Source organism: Parasteatoda tepidariorum, chromosome 12 (genome assembly GCF_982258835.1).
Source record: "Parasteatoda tepidariorum strain Cologne lab strain chromosome 12, Ptep-v5.0, whole genome shotgun sequence".
NCBI classification, from domain to species: domain Eukaryota; kingdom Metazoa; phylum Arthropoda; class Arachnida; order Araneae; family Theridiidae; genus Parasteatoda; species Parasteatoda tepidariorum.
In genome coordinates, this window is record NC_141766.1 from 18,323,888 (window position 1) to 18,344,430 (window position 20,543).

The 20,543-nt window shown below is 26.3% G+C and overlaps 1 protein-coding gene across 4 annotated transcripts in view; it reads left to right on the forward strand.

Moving 5' to 3' along the window:
• Positions 1–20,543, forward strand: part of LOC107446025 (uncharacterized protein CG43867) — a 229,731-nt gene that overhangs the window by 96,104 nt on the left and 113,084 nt on the right. The gene's annotated exons all lie outside the window — the stretch shown is intronic.

A 20,543-nucleotide genomic window follows, 5' to 3' on the forward strand; every position in this document is an offset into this window, starting at 1 on the left:
GTAGATGCGAATATGATTTTAAAAAAATAAAAGTTTGTCTGGTTCTTTGTTAGACCTCTTTGTTTCCTGGAAGTCTCATTTAAATCGCGCTTTAGAACTTCAAACAATAAACGTTAGAATCTCAAATGATTCTTTTTCTTCCCTGTAAAGAAACGGAAGATTTGGAACTCGGTAGTGGAATATGTCTTAAGTGGCTTAGTGTGACAAAAAGAAAAGTGATAAATTTCTCTCCTTGAAACACTTTACAAATTGCTTTCCACCCCCGCTGAGGATAAGTTTCATTTCTTACAATAAGTGACTAAAAGTTAAAAAGTCTTGCATCGACCTTGAACATCCTGTGCAGGATAGCAAGTGGTTTAAAACTACAGGTTAATCAAATTATTCCGACGTTTTGTTCTGCATGTACATTGCGCAAAATAATAAACGGACCATCTTGAGTAACTTTTGATCTAATGATCGGATCTTTATGTTCTAGGGCTCAATCTTAATGGTTCGAAGAGGTGATGTCAAATATGCTAATCAGTTAGTACAGACGATACTTTAAGTAACGAAATCAGACACAAAGCGTACTGTCTCTAAATAAAATACTTTTTTTTATGGATTCAGATTTTTGACCCCTAAGACATAAGGGGTAGCTGCGTTCTGGGAAATATGGTCCCAATAGTTTGGTCAGGAGAATGGTCCGAAGTTTTGATCCCTTAATGCTAGTTTTACTTTTTGCGTATTTTGACATATCTCGAGAACTTTTAAATGGAATCGAAAATTTTTTGCATACAATTATAAAATTCATTTACCCGAAAATCATTCCATAAAAAAATAACTTTCGATAAATATTTATTTTTTCTTAATTTTTTTAACATTAGTCTAAAAAATTTTCATTTGTGAGGCATACTTTTTTTTTACATAATTTTAAAGAATCTAAGTTTGCATGAATTTTTAAAATACGACTTTTAACGTTGAGATACGAACTGAATTTTTAAAATAAGAGAAAGTACGTTTTTGTGTCTGATTTTGTAATTTAAAATATCGTCTGCGCTAATTAATCAGCATATTATTATTAAGAGTGCTTACTAGAACGTGAAGATCCAGTCATTAGATCAAAAGTTATTAACGGTGGTCTGTTTTTTATTTTGTGCGCTGTACATTTAGAAATAAGAGTCAGTTGTAAGTAGTTAGAATGTATTTTGTTCTATGAAGGCCTCTAATTCATTTAAATCGTCATGATCAACTACTTAAAAGAAACGTGGAAAAAGTTGTGCTGTGTCATAACATCAGTTAGGTTTGCTTTAAAAAAAAAAAAAAATCTTGTTTTTGTATTAATTTAATCCGTTTTAAGGGAATACTTATCTTTGGAACAGCTTTAATACAATTGTGAAAATGATATAAATTTTGCAGGAAAAAAATGAAAGTATAAAATAAAAATTCTTATTTACAGTGAGCCAGGAAAAAGAAAAAGAAAAATCCTAGTGTAAAATATTTTGATGATCGAATTGTCTAGTTCTATTTTCTTGTTTTCGATATCTGGTATGAAACGCACTGTTTCTGAATGAACCTACCCTTTTTCTGACAAATTTTGATTACTGAACATCAAAATATGGACGTTTGCTCCGATCTGGACATACATAGTTTAGTCTAGTTTGCAAAGTCTCCAGTCAAGTATTTCACCATTTTTCCAAAACTGAAGTAATTAAGGAATTTTTTAAAAAAAATAAATTTTAATGTATAAATTTTTTTTTTACCTCATCTTAATGTAATTTTAAACGTCAAATTGCAAAATTTTGTAAATACGTTTCAGTGTTTGATCTCGTAGATAGCTTACTTTTCTACGTAGATATGCTTATGCCCCCTCTTTTGACAATAACGCGATGCCTCCCTTATTTTGTCAATGTCTTTGTAAAAATTCTTTGTTCTTGTTGAACCATTTTCAAAAATTTACATCAATCACTACACTTCATGCCAGCTATTCTTTTTTTGTTCATATCTTTCCTGTCTTCATTTTTCCCTGCATTTATTTGCAACTATTCTTTAAAGCAATGAATCTGTTAGAAACAACACTTTTTCGTCCAAATAAAAAATAAAGTTAGATTTGTAAAAACTGTACGAAACACGTTTGTACTATTCATTTTTGTTCAAGAAATTCGTCTGGGTGCCTGCAATCGATTTTTTTTCCACCCCGACTTCTCTCTTGTCAGCATTAGACATCTTTTTTTGTCATCCCTTTACTTCTTTTCCTTTAAAGCAAGGTAAAATAAACCCTCATCAGAAATTTAGAGCTTGCTTTTCTTAAATATAATAATCATTTAGTTGGGAGAGTTTTTGCAGGGAGGATATGCATATCTTAACCATATGCCATAGATTCGGTCAGCTTGTTTATTTCTAAGACTTATTATCCCACCCTTAGTTTGAAAATTACGACTAAGGTCTGGTTTTATTCTAATCTCCTCTATTTTTGCCTGCCTTTCGGTTTAATTTTCAAACAACCAGATCCAAACTTAGGATTGAACTATTCTAGTATCCTGGATTTAATTGCTATTGCGTTGACAGATTGGTTCTACTGTATTAATTCTTGAAACCAAATAAGGTTGCAATCTGATGAAGAGATGGATTATTTTGTTAACACATCGACCTGTGTATATGTTTTTTTTTTTTTTTTACTCAACTTCGATGTCGTTATTTCAGTTTACTCGCGAATTTTGCCAAGTTTAGGTCCGTTATATATTCTTTAACTATGAATATGCTTCTAGACTTTGAAGACTGTCTTAAATGAAGTAAGTGTAGATTTCAATCTGCGTTTTAATTAATATTTGATTAAATTTCTATTTAAAATAATTCCTATTTGAATAATTTATAAATGAGCTTGTTCCTTAAGAATTATAAAGGGGATCCTGAAGACGTAATAGATAGCAGCCAAATTGTATGGTCGGTGGGAATAACTTGAGAAAGTGGTAGTAAAATAATAATTACAGTAAGACGAGTTTTGTAAAAATTAAATTGCTCTCTTAAATACATAACGCCAACTCTACTGAATGTACCAGTAGACTACAGGATTTTGCTAGTTTTTCTTGATCTACTGGTTTAATAAAAATTCTCCTGGTTTTTGAACATTTTAGATAATTTCCTAAAATTTAGTACGTTTCCTATAAAAAAAATATCCCTATTGAAGTAGATTTTTACACAATTCGCTAGAATATTACTCTGAAATATTTAAATAAATATTATGAATACTTAATGAAGCGAGTCTGTATATATATATATATATATATATATATATATATATATATATATATATATATATATATATATATATATATATATATATATATATATATATATATATATATATATATATATATATATATATATATATATATATACATATACAGGCTCGCTTCATTAAGTATTTAAAAAGAGAGTTCTGAACAAAAATAAACTAAAAAAAAAAAAGAAAGGAAAGAAAAACTTTAAACTGATTACTATAAGCTTCATACTGATTACTTTTTGGTTTATTTTTTTTCAGAACTCCCTTTTTAAATTAATTAAAAAGTTTTTTTAACTACCAATAAGAAATTACTAATCTATTACTATTCAATTTTATGAATTAACATTATAAAAAAAAATATTTCAATTTCAAGTCCATTTAATGTCAATCGTAAATGGGAAATATTACCGACCTTATTGTAGCAAAGTTTTTGTATTTTGATGACACTAAAAATTTCTAAAATTCTCTATATGTAAAATATTTAGTATATTTTGCAACAGTTATCATGAAATTATTATTTCATGTTATTATAATTATTATTGAAATCATTAAAATTATTTTTTCTGCATTTTTAAAACCAAACGACCACTGAAAATATATTTTAACAACAGTTGGTAGTTAAGGTAATGTATATTATGTGTTTAATATATAAAAAATAAGGTTTTGTTTTACATTAAAGTTTAAAGTTTTAAAAATTTTTACTTTTTAAAAAAAATTCTATTTGAAATTAGTAGAAATAAATAATTTAATTGACTGAGTTGAGTTCCTTTTATTTTAAAATTTTATCAAAATTTGCATGATAATATTAATAGTTTAAGAAATATACGAATTGTTAATTTTTATCCTTTTTCAATTTTCAATTATATAAACTTTATATGCTTGTCTCTTTTTCCTGTTAATATCAGCAATTAATTTATTAGAGACGCCCTTTTTTTAAAAAAAAAAAAAAATCCTTTCCTTAACTGATAAATATTTTAACTTCTTAAGAATTAAATGTTCTTTCAAAACATTAGTTTTTCGAAAAGAAGCTTACATTTTTTAATGTAAAGCATAGAAAAGTATAGATTTATATAGAGACCATCAATTCAGATCCATTCCTTCTTAATTTCCTTTTTCTTCAAAAAATCAACTTTTCCGGTTTTGATTCTTGAACTCGAAGTTTTTTACATATTTGTATAAGTTTTTTCATGCTATCTCAGCTGTCGCAACTAACAGCCTCTACAATATTATATAACCTGTACATAATAATTAAGCAATTATTTCTCACGAAAAATTTATGAATTTTTTGCCAAATTTATTTATTTATTTATTTTTTCTTCTAAATTAAATGGAAAAAAAAGATGAACGAGATTATTTAACATTGTTTGACCAAAAATCACTTCCTAGCAACTCTAAAACAGTTTTCATATTTTTTTTCTATCTGTATTAAAAGCATACCTATGATTTTTTTTTTCAAGAGCTATGATACTTGTTAATTTTGTTACATGTTTTGGCGACTTTTCCACTAAACTGCAAATTTTAATACATAAGGAATATTTTTTTACAACTAATATTCCCATAAACATGTATTTCAGTAAGCATTAAAGTCGATTATTAATAACTGGTGATTATTAATAATAACCATTACTTTTGGTAAATATAATACGTTATGCATATTAATCACATTAATCCCTTATTATTAATAATTACCAATAATGTTTGGTCAAGCCAGGGTGGCTCAGGTGATAAAGCATGAGGTGAACCGGGTTCGAATCCCAGTGATTCTGTCAGGATAGTGAAATTCTGTAATACCACTTAAACCCACTTTCTTGGTTATTATGAATAATAAATAATAATAACCGGCGATTAATAATTGATTTATTACATTGACCTATATATGCACACACGCATACGCTTCAGACTAAATTAATTCAAAGAGCGCTTTTATCTTAATATTTATTCGGAAAAAAAAATATAATTATAAAACTTTTTTGGTGTTTCCCGATACCTTCGTATAATAACAAACAAATATTTTTAAGAACAATCTAATCAAAATTTTTATAAATGCGCTAAATAACTTAATTAAAAGCAAATATTTATTGATAGAAAAAAAAATTAAGCTGTGCATTGGGAATTTTTAGAAAATGTTCTTTAAAAATTAAGAGCAGTACCTGTGATTCAGCAAAATGAGGTGACGCCCTTAGCATTTTTATGAATTTAAAAAAAAGGATACGTATTCGAATTTTTTGTTTTTCTTTTTCGAAAAATCCAATTGTGCCACAAAATAATAATCTTTTTCTTTTAATAATAATAATCTTTTTCTTTTCGTCACTAAAATCATCAAATGAAACTAATTTTTTTCTATATCAAATCAATCTCAATCAGATAGTTAATTAATTTGTTTGAAAAATGAAGCGTTTTTGGCTATAAAAAATTTTCTAAAAAAAAAAATTGCGCATATTTTTCGCTTCTATCTAAAAATACTTACCTAAATTGAAATGTTAGGATGGATATGTTTTTTGTTTTTTTTTCTATTTTATATGTTTTTATTCTCTTTCTTTCACCTTATTTTACATGCATAGCCAATAGACTGATAGGCTGATTATGAAAAGATGTACATAATTTGTTTTATACTATGTACAAAAATTATTGAAAATTTATTTATATTTTATTATTTTAACTATTAAACCATTTTTTTAAAAGCCGTTTCTTTTACTACTATTATAGTAAAACTTCCATGTTGTTGAGAATATATTTTTTATTACGTATATAACTTTTTATTTTTATGAAACGTAGAGTAATATTATTTTATAACAGAATTTGTTTTGATTTCTTTTATTTTCTTTCCGTTATAAAAAAATTTGTATTTTTTATACATCATAATAACTATAAATAAATATAATATACATAATTTAAAATTGGTCGCATGCACTTCGTAGTAGCTATTTTATTATAAAGTCTAATTTAATATCATTAATAAGATTTGAAATCTTTTAAAAGCTACAGAGACAATGCTTGCCTAATAACTTTCTAAAGTGTGAAGACCTTAATTAAAAATTTTCATTTTCGCCATTGGCAACAACCTAATATTATGACTTGATTGTTGTTGTCGTTGGCCATTTAGGCAAGGGGTGTGATTGTTCTTATTTTCCAGTGGCGCCATCTATGGCCAGGAATTCTATTTCTGTCACACCCGTGACTTGATTCTGTAGTCTATATTAATTGTCTATTTTTATACAAAACTCCATAGATGATGGTTGTTTGATGGTTTTTGTTATCAAATCGGTATCGCGAAATCAACAGGAGAGACATCAAATAAATAGATGAAATGAATACCCAAAGATAAACGAAATAAGATTGAAGGCATGTCCAAATTGTCTCAAATATAAAAAATAAGTCCTAAAATCTTAAAAAAACAACAACCTCAGAAATCTAAATAATGCCCTAAAAGAGAAAAGAACAATGCCATCAAAACCTGGGCCTTATTTATTATATTTCGACTGTTTAATATTTAAACTGTATCTGGAATAAACTTTATCAAGTATTGCTTCGATTACGGATCTACTGTGCTTGATTTTTGTAACATAAATTTATCATTGCTTAAATTATACTCTTTAGGCTTATTCGCGATCACCTAGCTCATTTAAAATTGGAATTATTAGCTATTATTTATAAGAATCCATTCAAAGTCATCCGTTAATTACTTCACTATCCTGACAAATTAAATTTTCAGTAGCCGAATTCCCTAACAGATTGTTTTAGACGCATCGTGTCAATTATAATAAAAATCTTTTAAATAAGTCTTCCTTTGCAAGCTAGTTAGGAATTCCCGAGGGACTCGCGACGAAAGTTTCCGGATAATTGGGATGAAGTATTAAGTTTGCCGTGTAACTTCAATAGAACAAACTTTCCAGATATCTTAACTCTCTGATTTCATTCCCGGATTTAGTTTTCCTAATTACCATGTTTAAGACAGGCAGTTCCTATCCGGAGAGCTTTATTAACTGTTCTTTCATGTTAGTTCGGAGCAAAAGATTCAGGAATTTCGATTTCCTAGTTCAGTTTAAAGGTTGTTTTCAACGTTTAATGATTCCAGGAATTACAGAGTTGGAAAATTCTTCATTTATTTCCGGATGAAATGGTGGTGACAGTCGGTATTGGTTTATTCATTATTTAAATTGCTGTGAAGCGTTTGAGGCTTTTCAAACTAGCTTAAACTGGAACCAATTTTAAAAATTTCTGAAGTTTTTAACGAAAAGCGGTTTTTTTAAAATTATTTATATAATTTTGTGTTTTAGGACATTTTCTTTTTAGTTTTTAATTATAAATAGTAATTTTTTGAAAAAAATCTTTTTTGAAAAAATATTTACTGAAAAAAGAAACTTTTCGCCGTTGAAGATTCCTTTCAATAAGAAAAAGCATTTTTTGATATTTAAATTTTTTTTTTTTTTAAACCAGTGTTTTTTTCTTTTCCACATTTGAGTTTGTGTTAACTTGCTTATAGCGTTTGATATTTATGGTTTATGAACAGAAATAGGATTTATTTTTTTTCAAGAACGCTTTCTATTAATTTTTAAGAAATGCTTGTTTGTTTTTTTTATTTATTATTTTTTTAAGGGTTTTATTTTGAACAGGTGTTGGAACAAAACAATTCGGAGTCTACCAAATTTTGTGTTCAAGGTTTATTTATTTAAAAATAATAAAAAGAAAAACGTGTTAGTTCAGGGGATCTTTTGAGCTATTCAGGTAAAAATCTCCACAATTTCTACATCGGTTATAAAATATTTCTGTGTATTGTGTTACCTAATGAAAATTCCAGAAACTTGTCAAATGCCTGTTTTTAAAATACAGGTATTTGACGAGTGACATTTTTAACAGTAATATTTTAAGCAATTTCAGTTTAAAATCTCACCCTTGTTCTGGCTTGTTGCCATAATTACTGTTTACAAATTCTAAAATTAAATAATATTTTCTGTTTATTGGTTTATTAAATTTTAATATCTTGTCCATTGTATTATGCTTCAGCACATTTCTTCTTGTTTATTCAAAATTGTTTGAACAATTGACTCAAGTATCATTGTTTTCATTGATGCTTTTGCTTCTTCTGGGAGAAACATCTTTTGAAAACTTTCTCTTTGTGTGAAGTTTGAAAAATATTTATTGAACATAGAAAAATACAATTTAAAAGTTGACTAAATATTTTCAAATGACTGTAGACTTAGTATGAATACGATTTCAGTAAATAGTCTTAAGCAATTAAGTGGTAAGGAAATTTGATCAGATTTATATGTTCAGCAATTACAATTCTTTAACTTATTGCAATTACTTACAATTTAAGGGGACATTGAACATCTCGCTGATCGAAAATGCGGCGTGAAGTGACTTTTGCAATAACTGCTACAAAAAATTTAATTTTAATGATAGGTTTCTAAATTTTTTAATATTTATTTGTTAGGTTTTTTTAAATGTATTTCTGCAGTAAAATATACAAATTAAGTTAGACAATAATTTTTATTCATACAATTTATAGGCAAATTTTTTGTTAAATTTTCAAATTATGTCATCAGTAAGGTACATATAAAACTACAACTACTCAATATAATTGTCTGAAAAAAATTATACACACAATATATAGCCTAGAGTATACAGTATACCTAAAATTAGACTAAAATGCACAATTTTTTGCAGAATAAAAAATTGACTGTTTCAAAATACCAATTTTTGCTGATTTTCGGCAATTAAATTTTACTCCAGATTTCAAAATGTTTAAATTTTTAACTAAATTTGAGGTTTACTGTATAAAACAATCAATGATGTATAAGCCTACCAAGTTTTATCTTTTTAAATTGTATAGAACAAGAGATATATGTACCTAAGTAACAAAAAATAATGTTTTGAGAAAAACAGATTTAAAGGTAAAAAAACATATAGTTAAAAATAATTCATAAATTTAAAGCTCTCCAGCACCATAACTTGTTTTATCTCGAGGTAGCGGGTTCGAATCCCACCGTAACCCTGGATGTATTCTTTGTGATGTCTTTCTCTGAATTGTTCTATCTGTATTTTCTACTTGACAATGACTTATAAGCCTATATTGAGCACACAAGTCAGCAAATGCATGTAATTTCAATAAATCAATAAATAAGTTAGATTCCGTCACTAACGATCCACAAAAGAGCTTCTTTCTTTATTTCGTTTCTAGGCGCATGGCAGAATGTAAAAAAACATAAAAAACAGTAGAATTCTAAAGTAAACAGAAAACGAAACCTTGAAATGTGGGCGTGGCACTTTTGTTTACTTTTGTTTTATTGCTTTTAAAGCACTTTAAATTTATGAAAATTAGCAACTCTATATATTTTCTTAATCAGAAAAGTATAGGCTAATAGATGATGTCAAATTCAAAAAATCAAATTTTTGAAAGAATTTTACTTCACTGTCCCCTTAAGGTTATTTAACTTATTGCAACAAGTAAAGATTTAAACACGTTTCTAATTCAATATTGTTGTTAAGCTTTTAAAAATAATGTACCTGTTCCTATTAATTGAAGTAACGATATTAAGATCGATTACATCTGATTATTATGTTTTTACTAAATTACTTAATATTTTTTTGGAAAAATAGGAAATGAAATAAAAGAAAATCTATTTCGCAGTGAATTCGGTAAAAAAAAGGTTATCGGAATCCAATAAAAATAAAAGTGAAGAAAGTCTTAAACTTTGAAATTGCTTGTCTTTTAACTCTTAGTTTGGATTTTATCATTTAATATATTTATTTATTTTATTTAGTCTAGTTGCAGGAAGAATCATTTCTGCTGCTCTACATATTTTGGAGTTGACCCCGCCTGTTACCGACTCGTTCACGTGATTCAAAATTTAAAAATAGGAAAAAAAATTTTTTTTAATGAACTTGTAATCTTCAAAAGTAAAATAAAAGATTTTCTTTATACTCTCTATAAAAATTCCCCCCCCCCGAAAAGCTATTTGTTTATGTCTGAAAACGCTAACACCCTTTAATGCTGCAGCTTAAGAAATGACCATGCCGTCGTTGCTGTGAAAATAAATAAATACGTAATAGTTCCGTTTCGTTTTTTGGGATGCTAAGCATGCTTTTATTTCTTCCTTCGTGACTTGAGATTTAGCAGGAGAAAAGAAAATCTATGACCTTGTGCCTCATTTGGTATAAAAGTGATTTACTTTAAAAGAGGAAGAAAAAAAAAAAACCGTGAGGAAATATTTGATCCGATTAAGCTAGAGTCTGCGTCTGATATTGAATTTCGTCAAAGAATAATGATGGAAAGAATTTCAACGTCATTTTATACCGCTAAAGCTTTTTTCCCCCAACTTTTATTTTTATCTTTTTTTAACCCTTTTTTATTTTCCTTTATTTATTTTACTATTATTATAATTATTTTAAAACAAGCGAACCTTCTGTTACCATTGTTATTTGTGTGTTATTTGAACGAATTTTCATTTCAAAATCAAATCTCTTTTTCATCTATTTCTTTTCGTTTTCATTTAAATTCGAAATAAATTGTCTTTTTTTTTTTAAATTTAGAATTTTTTTTAAGTGGTTGCTATTTTTGTACTTTGTATGTTTGTTTTCTTATGTTGTATTGTATTGCAAGGTAAATGATGCTTCTGTACTTTTATTTAAAAATAAAATAACAATAGCTTTGAGAGAAGCGCGTGTTTCTGTACTGTTTTATTGTCGATGCGTTATTATCTTTGCGTATTATTTTATTTATTATAATCTGCGGATATAAAAATTTTTTGCCACTTCATCATTTTGGAAATCTTACGTTTCAGAGAATTTCTCAAAATTTATAATTTAATTCTTTAATTTTAATAAAAATTAAATTACTAAGCTTTTCAATCTTCCAAATTCCAGCTTTAACTATTTTTTTATTCCTCTTTACTTTTTAGTTTGAAGTCTAAAAAAAGCATTGTACAAATCAAAAATGCATTAAATTGAAAATGTTCATGATCCCATACCTGTATGTTCATAGCAGCAATTTGTATAGTATCGAGCAAAATAATAATGAGCCACACATTTTCAAAGCTGCGAGGTTTGCAAATTGTTCCTTAGTACTGTTTCCAGAGAAGTCTTTCGCAACCTTCTGGAATGCCTATTAGATAGCACACTAATACCATTAACGTAGCACTAATTTCCATTTCCATTAATAGCACAATACATAGAAGCATCATATTACCAACATGGAAATCGTTTTATTTTTCACTAAAACTACTCTTATTTAACGCTAATAAACTCCTACAAAACCACTTTTATAAAACGTTCAGAGCAATTTAAAAATGTGGCATATCATTTTATTACTCCAAATTCTTCAATATTCAAAATGTCTAAATATGACCCTAAATCTGGATTTGCACCAAATCTTCTTTAGATATTCTTTTTCTTTAAAGAAAAACCAGTTTTTTTTAAATTGCAATTTATAGAAAAAAATGTATTGCTTCGGTTATATTTATTGTTCGGTTATGTTCATACGTGTCATTATGTTCATACGTGTGTGTTCATAACAGCAATTGTGCGAAACTGGGCAAAAAAATGATAAACCACAGTCTTTACAAAGGTGAAATTTTCCTATCAAACTGTTTCTTAATAATGTTTTTAGAAAAAGTATTTCCCAAGTTTCTGGAATTTCCACCAGATAACTTCACATTTCAAAATATCTAAAAAAAAATTCATGATAAAATTAAAGTGAAAATTACTGGCAATCTGAGGACTGATGTTTTTTACCATAACATTTTTGGGGGGGGGGGGAATCTGATACTCCATACTTTCTACAGTAAGATTTACTGAATCAATGTAATTAAATACATAATACTGTAAAAATTATACGGTAAATATGGGTTTTAGAAATGCTGACTCAAGGTGCCATTACTTATTACCGGAATTTTTTATAGTGCACCAGTTTGTTCAAGTATTTAAGTATATATTTAAAACGAAAGATCAGTTTTTAAAAGAAAAACGTGATTATAGTTAATATGACTTGTTTTGGTTTGCTCGTCATTTGGCGTTCATTTAATCTTATATTCGTAATTTTGAGACACTTAAGCATATGCAAAAAAAAAAAGTATATTTGAATGGATATTTAGTCAATATTAATTAAAAATTAAAGCAGTCGTTGAGTTTAGTAAATAAATATAATCATAAGCTTTTGGTAAAGCTCTTATATTTTATTAAATCCTGTGTTCTCAAACACTCACATAACTCTGAATAGTCTATCTTCATAGTCTTGGTATTTTATCACTTTCATGGATAAACAATGTCCTCTGGTATTGTCTCACATAAAGAAAATGTGCTTATCCTGAACCTTGTCACATCATCTTATGATTATTATTTATTTATTATGCGTTTTGCTTGATTATGTTTTTGCAGCGCGTTGGTGGTACCGGGGAAAATCCTATTGTTTTTTTTTCTGGGGGTGGGGTGGAAGGGACATATTATTAGTCGTAGGAGAACGCCCTAAAAATGACAATGCTGTACCCAGAATTAGACATTGTTGAATTAATGAATTGTTTATCTTGGCGAGAAGCGTTTGCATTTGCAATGTTATGTGCGAAATGCTTTGTTAGCGAAAAAATAAAATAAATTCAGTATTTTCTATAAAAATATTCTCGGAACATTCCTACATTTTTCGGGGAAATACGTGTTGATTTTATTTATGGATGAAACACGGGATTTCAAAATAAGAACAGAGCATCTGTGAAAAATAATCTAAGTGTTTTCTATAGAAATATAGATTCTCGAAGCAATCTTTAACGCATTAATACTAAACTTTTAAAAATTGCCTATAAGTGAAAATCATTACATAAAAAAATTAACTGCACAGTGCGCAAAAAAAAAAAAAAAAAAAAAAAAAAAAAAAAAAAAATTTTTCGCAATAACTTATGTTTTAATGTTCGGGTTTTTAATAACGAAAAATATATGTAAAAAATATGCTTATTCAGAAAATCTACCTTTTTGTTACCCTGTACTTTTTTCTATTTTCCTCGCATACTGATAATGTTAATACACTATTAAAAATTAAATTAGGTGGGTATTAATTGTTATTTTGTGCGTACAGAAATATGAATGACAATTTTAGAAAATTTTGTTGTACAATATACTTTCGGTGGCTTTGAAAAAACTTTAAAATTTTGTTATGACTTGACAGCATTATTTTTAATAAATAAAATATTAGAGATGAAATTATACTAAGAAAAAAATACTAATTTAAATTAAAAAAAAAGTAGCTTTTCCCTATTTTTAGTAACAAAGTTGCTGATATATTTTACAAGTAGGGGAGTCTCTCGGGCCCACTGTCAATTTCATATGTATAGAATATTTTTTCAAGACATTAATTGTTATATTAAAAAAATATTATTTTCAAGTATTTATGCAGCTGGTAATTTAGTGTGCGGTGCTACCCGACTCTCCCTGCTTGTGTTAAGTTGTCTATGATTAGGTATACATATTTTTGTTATAAACAAAGGTTTATTAGTATGTTGTATTACTTATAAATTTTATATATTAAAAAAAAATTGATTTAACACTAAACATACCATAACCGGTCAAATGACAGTTTAAGAACTTTTGCATCGAAAATGCTCTTATCGTTTTTGTTATAAACAAAGGTTTATTAGTATGTTGTATTACTTATAAATTTTATATATTAAAAAAATTGATTTAACACTAAACATACCATAACCGGTCAAATGACAGTTTAAGAACTTTTGCATCGAAAATGCTCTTATCGTTTTTGTTATAAACAAAGGTTTATTAGTATGTTGTATTACTTATAAATTTTATATATTAAAAAAATTGATTTAACACTAAACATACCATAACCGGTCAAATGACAGTTTAAGAACTTTTGCATCGAAAATGCTCTTATCGTTTTTGTTATAAACAAAGGTTTATTAGTATGTTGTATTACTTATAAATTTTATATATTAAAAAAATTGATTTAACACTAAACATACCATAACCGGTCAAATGACAGTTTAAGAACTTTTGCATCGAAAATGCTCTTATCGTTTTTGTTATAAACAAAGGTTTATTAGTATGTTGTATTACTTATAAATTTTATATATTAAAAAAATTGATTTAACACTAAACATACCATAACCGGTCAAATGACAGTTTAAGAACTTTTGCATCGAAAATGCTCTTATCGTTTTTGTTATAAACAAAGGTTTATTAGTATGTTGTATTACTTATAAATTTTATATATTAAAAAAAATTGATTTAACACTAAACATACCATAACCGGTCAAATGACAGTTTAAGAACTTTTGCATCGAAAATGCTCTTATCGTTTTTGTTATAAACAAAGGTTTATTAGTATGTTGTATTACTTATAAATTTTATATATTAAAAAAATTGATTTAACACTAAACATACCATAACCGGTCAAATGACAGTTTAAGAACTTTTGCATCGAAAATGCTCTTATCGTTTTTGTTATAAACAAAGGTTTATTAGTATGTTGTATTACTTATAAATTTTATATATTAAAAAAATTGATTTAACACTAAACATACCATAACCGGTCAAATGACAGTTTAAGAACTTTTGCATCGAAAATGCTCTTATCGTTTTTGTTATAAACAAAGTTTATTAGTATGTTGTATTACTTATAAATTTTATATATTAAAAAAAATTGATTTAACACTAAACATACCATAACCGGTCAAATGACAGTTTAAGAACTTTTGCATCGAAAATGCTCTTATCGTTTTTGTTATAAACAAAGGTTTATTAGTATGTTGTATTACTTATAAATTTTATATATTAAAAAAAATTGATTTAACACTAAACATACCATAACCGGTCAAATGACAGTTTAAGAACTTTTGCATCGAAAATGCTCTTATCGTTTTTGTTATAAACAAAGGTTTATTAGTATGTTGTATTACTTATAAATTTTATATATTAAAAAAAATTGATTTAACACTAATCATACCATAACCGGTCAAATGACAGTTTAAGAACTTTTGCATCGAAAATGCTCTTATCGTTTTTGTTATAAACAAAGGTTTATTAGTATGTTGTATTACTTATAAATTTTATATATTAAAAAAAATTGATTTAACACTAAACATACCATAACCGGTCAAATGACAGTTTAAGAACTTTTGCATCGAAAATGCTCTTATCGTTTTTGTTATAAACAAAGGTTTATTAGTATGTTGTATTACTTATAAATTTTATATATTAAAAAAATTGATTTAACACTAAACATACCATAACCGGTCAAATGACAGTTTAAGAACTTTTGCATCGAAAATGCTCTTATCGTTTTTGTTATAAACAAAGGTTTATTAGTATGTTGTATTACTTATAAATTTTATATATTAAAAAAATTGATTTAACACTAAACATACCATAACCGGTCAAATGACAGTTTAAGAACTTTTGCATCGAAAATGCTCTTATCGTTTTTGTTATAAACAAAGGTTTATTAGTATGTTGTATTACTTATAAATTTTATATATTAAAAAAATTGATTTAACACTAAACATACCATAACCGGTCAAATGACAGTTTAAGAACTTTTGCATCGAAAATGCTCTTATCGTTTTTGTTATAAACAAAGGTTTATTAGTATGTTGTATTACTTATAAATTTTATATATTAAAAAAAATTGATTTAACACTAAACATACCATAACCGGTCAAATGACAGTTTAAGAACTTTTGCATCGAAAATGCTCTTATCGTTTTTGTTATAAACAAAGGTTTATTAGTATGTTGTATTACTTATAAATTTTATATATTAAAAAAATTGATTTAACACTAAACATACCATAACCGGTCAAATGACAGTTTAAGAACTTTTGCATCGAAAATGCTCTTATCGTTTTTGTTATAAACAAAGGTTTATTAGTATGTTGTATTACTTATAAATTTTATATATTAAAAAAATTGATTTAACACTAAACATACCATAACCGGTCAAATGACAGTTTAAGAACTTTTGCATCGAAAATGCTCTTATCGTTTTTGTTATAAACAAAGGTTTATTAGTATGTTGTATTACTTATAAATTTTATATATTAAAAAAAATTGATTTAACACTAAACATACCATAACCGGTCAAATGACAGTTTAAGAACTTTTGCATCGAAAATGCTCTTATCGTTTTTGTTATAAACAAAGGTTTATTAGTATGTTGTATTACTTATAAATTTTATATATTAAAAAAATTGATTTAACACTAAACATACCATAACCGGTCAAATGACAGTTTAAGAACTTTTGCATCGAAAATGCTCTTATCGTTTTTGTTATAAACAAAGGTTTATTAGTATGTTGTATTACTTATAAATTTTATATATTAAAAAAAAATTGATTTAACACTAAACATACCATAACCGGTCAAATGACAGTTTAAGAACTTTTGCATCGAAAATGCTCTTATCGTTTTTGTTATAAACAAAGGTTTATTAGTATGTTGTATTACTTATAAATTTTATATATTAAAAAAAATTGATTTAACACTAAACATACCATAACCGGTCAAATGACAGTTTAAGAACTTTTGCATCGAAAATGCTCTTATCGTTTTTGTTATAAACAAAGGTTTATTAGTATGTTGTATTACTTATAAATTTTATATATTAAAAAAATTGATTTAACACTAAACATACCATAACCGGTCAAATGACAGTTTAAGAACTTTTGCATCGAAAATGCTCTTATCGTTTTTGTTATAAACAAAGGTTTATTAGTATGTTGTATTACTTATAAATTTTATATATTAAAAAAATTGATTTAACACTAAACATACCATAACCGGTCAAATGACAGTTTAAGAACTTTTGCATCGAAAATGCTCTTATCGTTTTTGTTATAAACAAAGGTTTATTAGTATGTTGTATTACTTATAAATTTTATATATTAAAAAAAATTGATTTAACACTAAACATACCATAACCGGTCAAATGACAGTTTAAGAACTTTTGCATCGAAAATGCTCTTATCGTTTTTGTTATAAACAAAGGTTTATTAGTATGTTGTATTACTTATAAATTTTATATATTAAAAAAATTGATTTAACACTAAACATACCATAACCGGTCAAATGACAGTTTAAGAACTTTTGCATCGAAAATGCTCTTATCGTTTTTGTTATAAACAAAGGTTTATTAGTATGTTGTATTACTTATAAATTTTATATATTAAAAAAAATTGATTTAACACTAAACATACCATAACCGGTCAAATGACAGTTTAAGAACTTTTGCATCGAAAATGCTCTTATCGTTTTTGTTATAAACAAAGGTTTATTAGTATGTTGTATTACTTATAAATTTTATATATTAAAAAAATTGATTTAACACTAAACATACCATAACCGGTCAAATGACAGTTTAAGAACTTTTGCATCGAAAATGCTCTTATCGTTTTTGTTATAAACAAAGGTTTATTAGTATGTTGTATTACTTATAAATTTTATATATTAAAAAAAATTGATTTAACACTAAACATACCATAACCGGTCAAATGACAGTTTAAGAACTTTTGCATCGAAAATGCTCTTATCGTTTTTGTTATAAACAAAGGTTTATTAGTATGTTGTATTACTTATAAATTTTATATATTAAAAAAATTGATTTAACACTAAACATACCATAACCGGTCAAATGACAGTTTAAGAACTTTTGCATCGAAAATGCTCTTATCGTTTTTGTTATAAACAAAGGTTTATTAGTATGTTGTATTACTTATAAATTTTATATATTAAAAAAATTGATATAACACTAAACATACCATAACCGGTCAAATGACAGTTTAAGAACTTTTGCATCGAAAATGCTCTTATCGTTTTTGTTATAAACAAAGGTTTATTAGTATGTTGTATTACTTATAAATTTTATATATTAAAAAAAAATTGATTTAACACTAAACATACCATAACCGGTCAAATGACAGTTTAAGAACTTTTGCATCGAAAATGCTCTTATCGTTTTTGTTATAAACAAAGGTTTATTAGTATGTTGTATTACTTATAAATTTTATATATTAAAAAAATTGATTTAACACTAAACATACCATAACCGGTCAAATGACAGTTTAAGAACTTTTGCATCGAAAATGCTCTTATCGTTTTTGTTATAAACAAAGGTTTATTAGTATGTTGTATTACTTATAAATTTTATATATTAAAAAAAAATTGATTTAACACTAAACATACCATAACCGGTCAAATGACAGTTTAAGAACTTTTGCATCGAAAATGCTCTTATCGTTTTTGTTATAAACAAAGGTTTATTAGTATGTTGTATTACTTATAAATTTTATATATTAAAAAAATTGATTTAACACTAAACATACCATAACCGGTCAAATGACAGTTTAAGAACTTTTGCATCGAAAATGCTCTTATCGTTTTTGTTATAAACAAAGGTTTATTAGTATGTTGTATTACTTATAAATTTTATATATTAAAAAAAAATTGATTTAACACTAAACATACCATAACCGGTCAAATGACAGTTTAAGAACTTTTGCATCGAAAATGCTCTTATCGTTTTTGTTATAAACAAAGGTTTATTAGTATGTTGTATTACTTATAAATTTTATATATTAAAAAAATTGATTTAACACTAAACATACCATAACCGGTCAAATGACAGTTTAAGAACTTTTGCATCGAAAATGCTCTTATCGTTTTTGTTATAAACAAAGGTTTATTAGTATGTTGTATTACTTATAAATTTTATATATTAAAAAAATTGATTTAACACTAAACATACCATAACCGGTCAAATGACAGTTTAAGAACTTTTGCATCGAAAATGCTCTTATCGTTTTTGTTATAAACAAAGGTTTATTAGTATGTTGTATTACTTATAAATTTTATATATTAAAAAAATTGATTTAACACTAAACATACCATAACCGGTCAAATGACAGTTTAAGAACTTTTGCATCGAAAATGCTCTTATCGTTTTTGTTATAAACAAAGGTTTATTAGTATGTTGTATTACTTATAAATTTTATATATTAAAAAAATTGATTTAACACTAAACATACCATAACCGGTCAAATGACAGTTTAAGAACTTTTGCATCGAAAATGCTCTTATCGTTTTTGCACATTTGACTTCATGACTTTTTCTAACAATTATGTACAGTTAATATTTTGTTATTATTTGTTTTTTGTATTTTGTTTGTTTCGAATAATACTTGCCGTTAGGACTGGGCTATATTAGAAATTATATATCGTGATGCATCGTCAGTTTTGCATCGCGATATAGTATTTTTGAGTTTCATTTACTTGTAAGGCACAGAAAGTCAGATTTCTATCAAAACTTCATACTCAGATTGATTTAAATCAATTTATAAATTTGAAGATATATATGTTTTGCTTAAGAAAGATATTAAATAAATTGACTACAATGTACTAATCTTACTTAAAATATTTATTGAAATGTTTGTCTAGAAATTCATAATACGCGTAAAACAAAGTGTTAAAAATTTTTTTAAAGCTTTTTTACAAATTAATATTTTCTTGTACTATTATGCGTAAATAATTACATAATTATTAAGTTCGATCGTAATGTTCAATTTCTAAATGAAACGTTAAAAATTATTTGTATGTTTAAAACAAAGTGCTAAATAAATTTTAGAAAAAAAAAAAGCTTTTAAAACACTATTTTTAATTATTATCATTTCAGTTATTATAGTTCTATTATAGTTCATTCACGTCACACTAGAGCAGCACAATGGGCTATTGGCGACGGTCTAGGAAACATTCCTGAGGATGATCCGAAGACATGCCATCACAATTTTGATCCTCTGCAGATGGGATGGCACCCCCGCTTCGGTACACTGTTAGAAATTTCTTTCCAAAATTACGGTAAAAGAAACGGTAGCAGTCTGTCCATCCGATTAACCGTAAAGTTAACGGTTGAGAAAAGTTATTTACCTTTACGGTTTTAATACTGTTTACAACAAACACGGTTAAAATACAATGTTAACAAAACTAAACGGTTGTACTACTGTATACACCTAATACAGTTAATTAACCAGGTCTAAAGAATTTAGTTGCTTTATTACCGTATAGTTTAGTATTGTTCAATAACAGTAAATATAAAAGTCTATGGTTTAGAAACTATTTACAACATCTCGGGCTAAAGAGATAATTATCATTTATAACAATAAAATAGAATAATTGTTTCATATGGAATGTCACTGAATATGTATGGAATCTTTACGATTTATTTTCAAATTGGAACTAATACAGGTAAAAAAAATTAACATTAAGCCGTTTATAAATTTATGAGACTAAAGCATTGA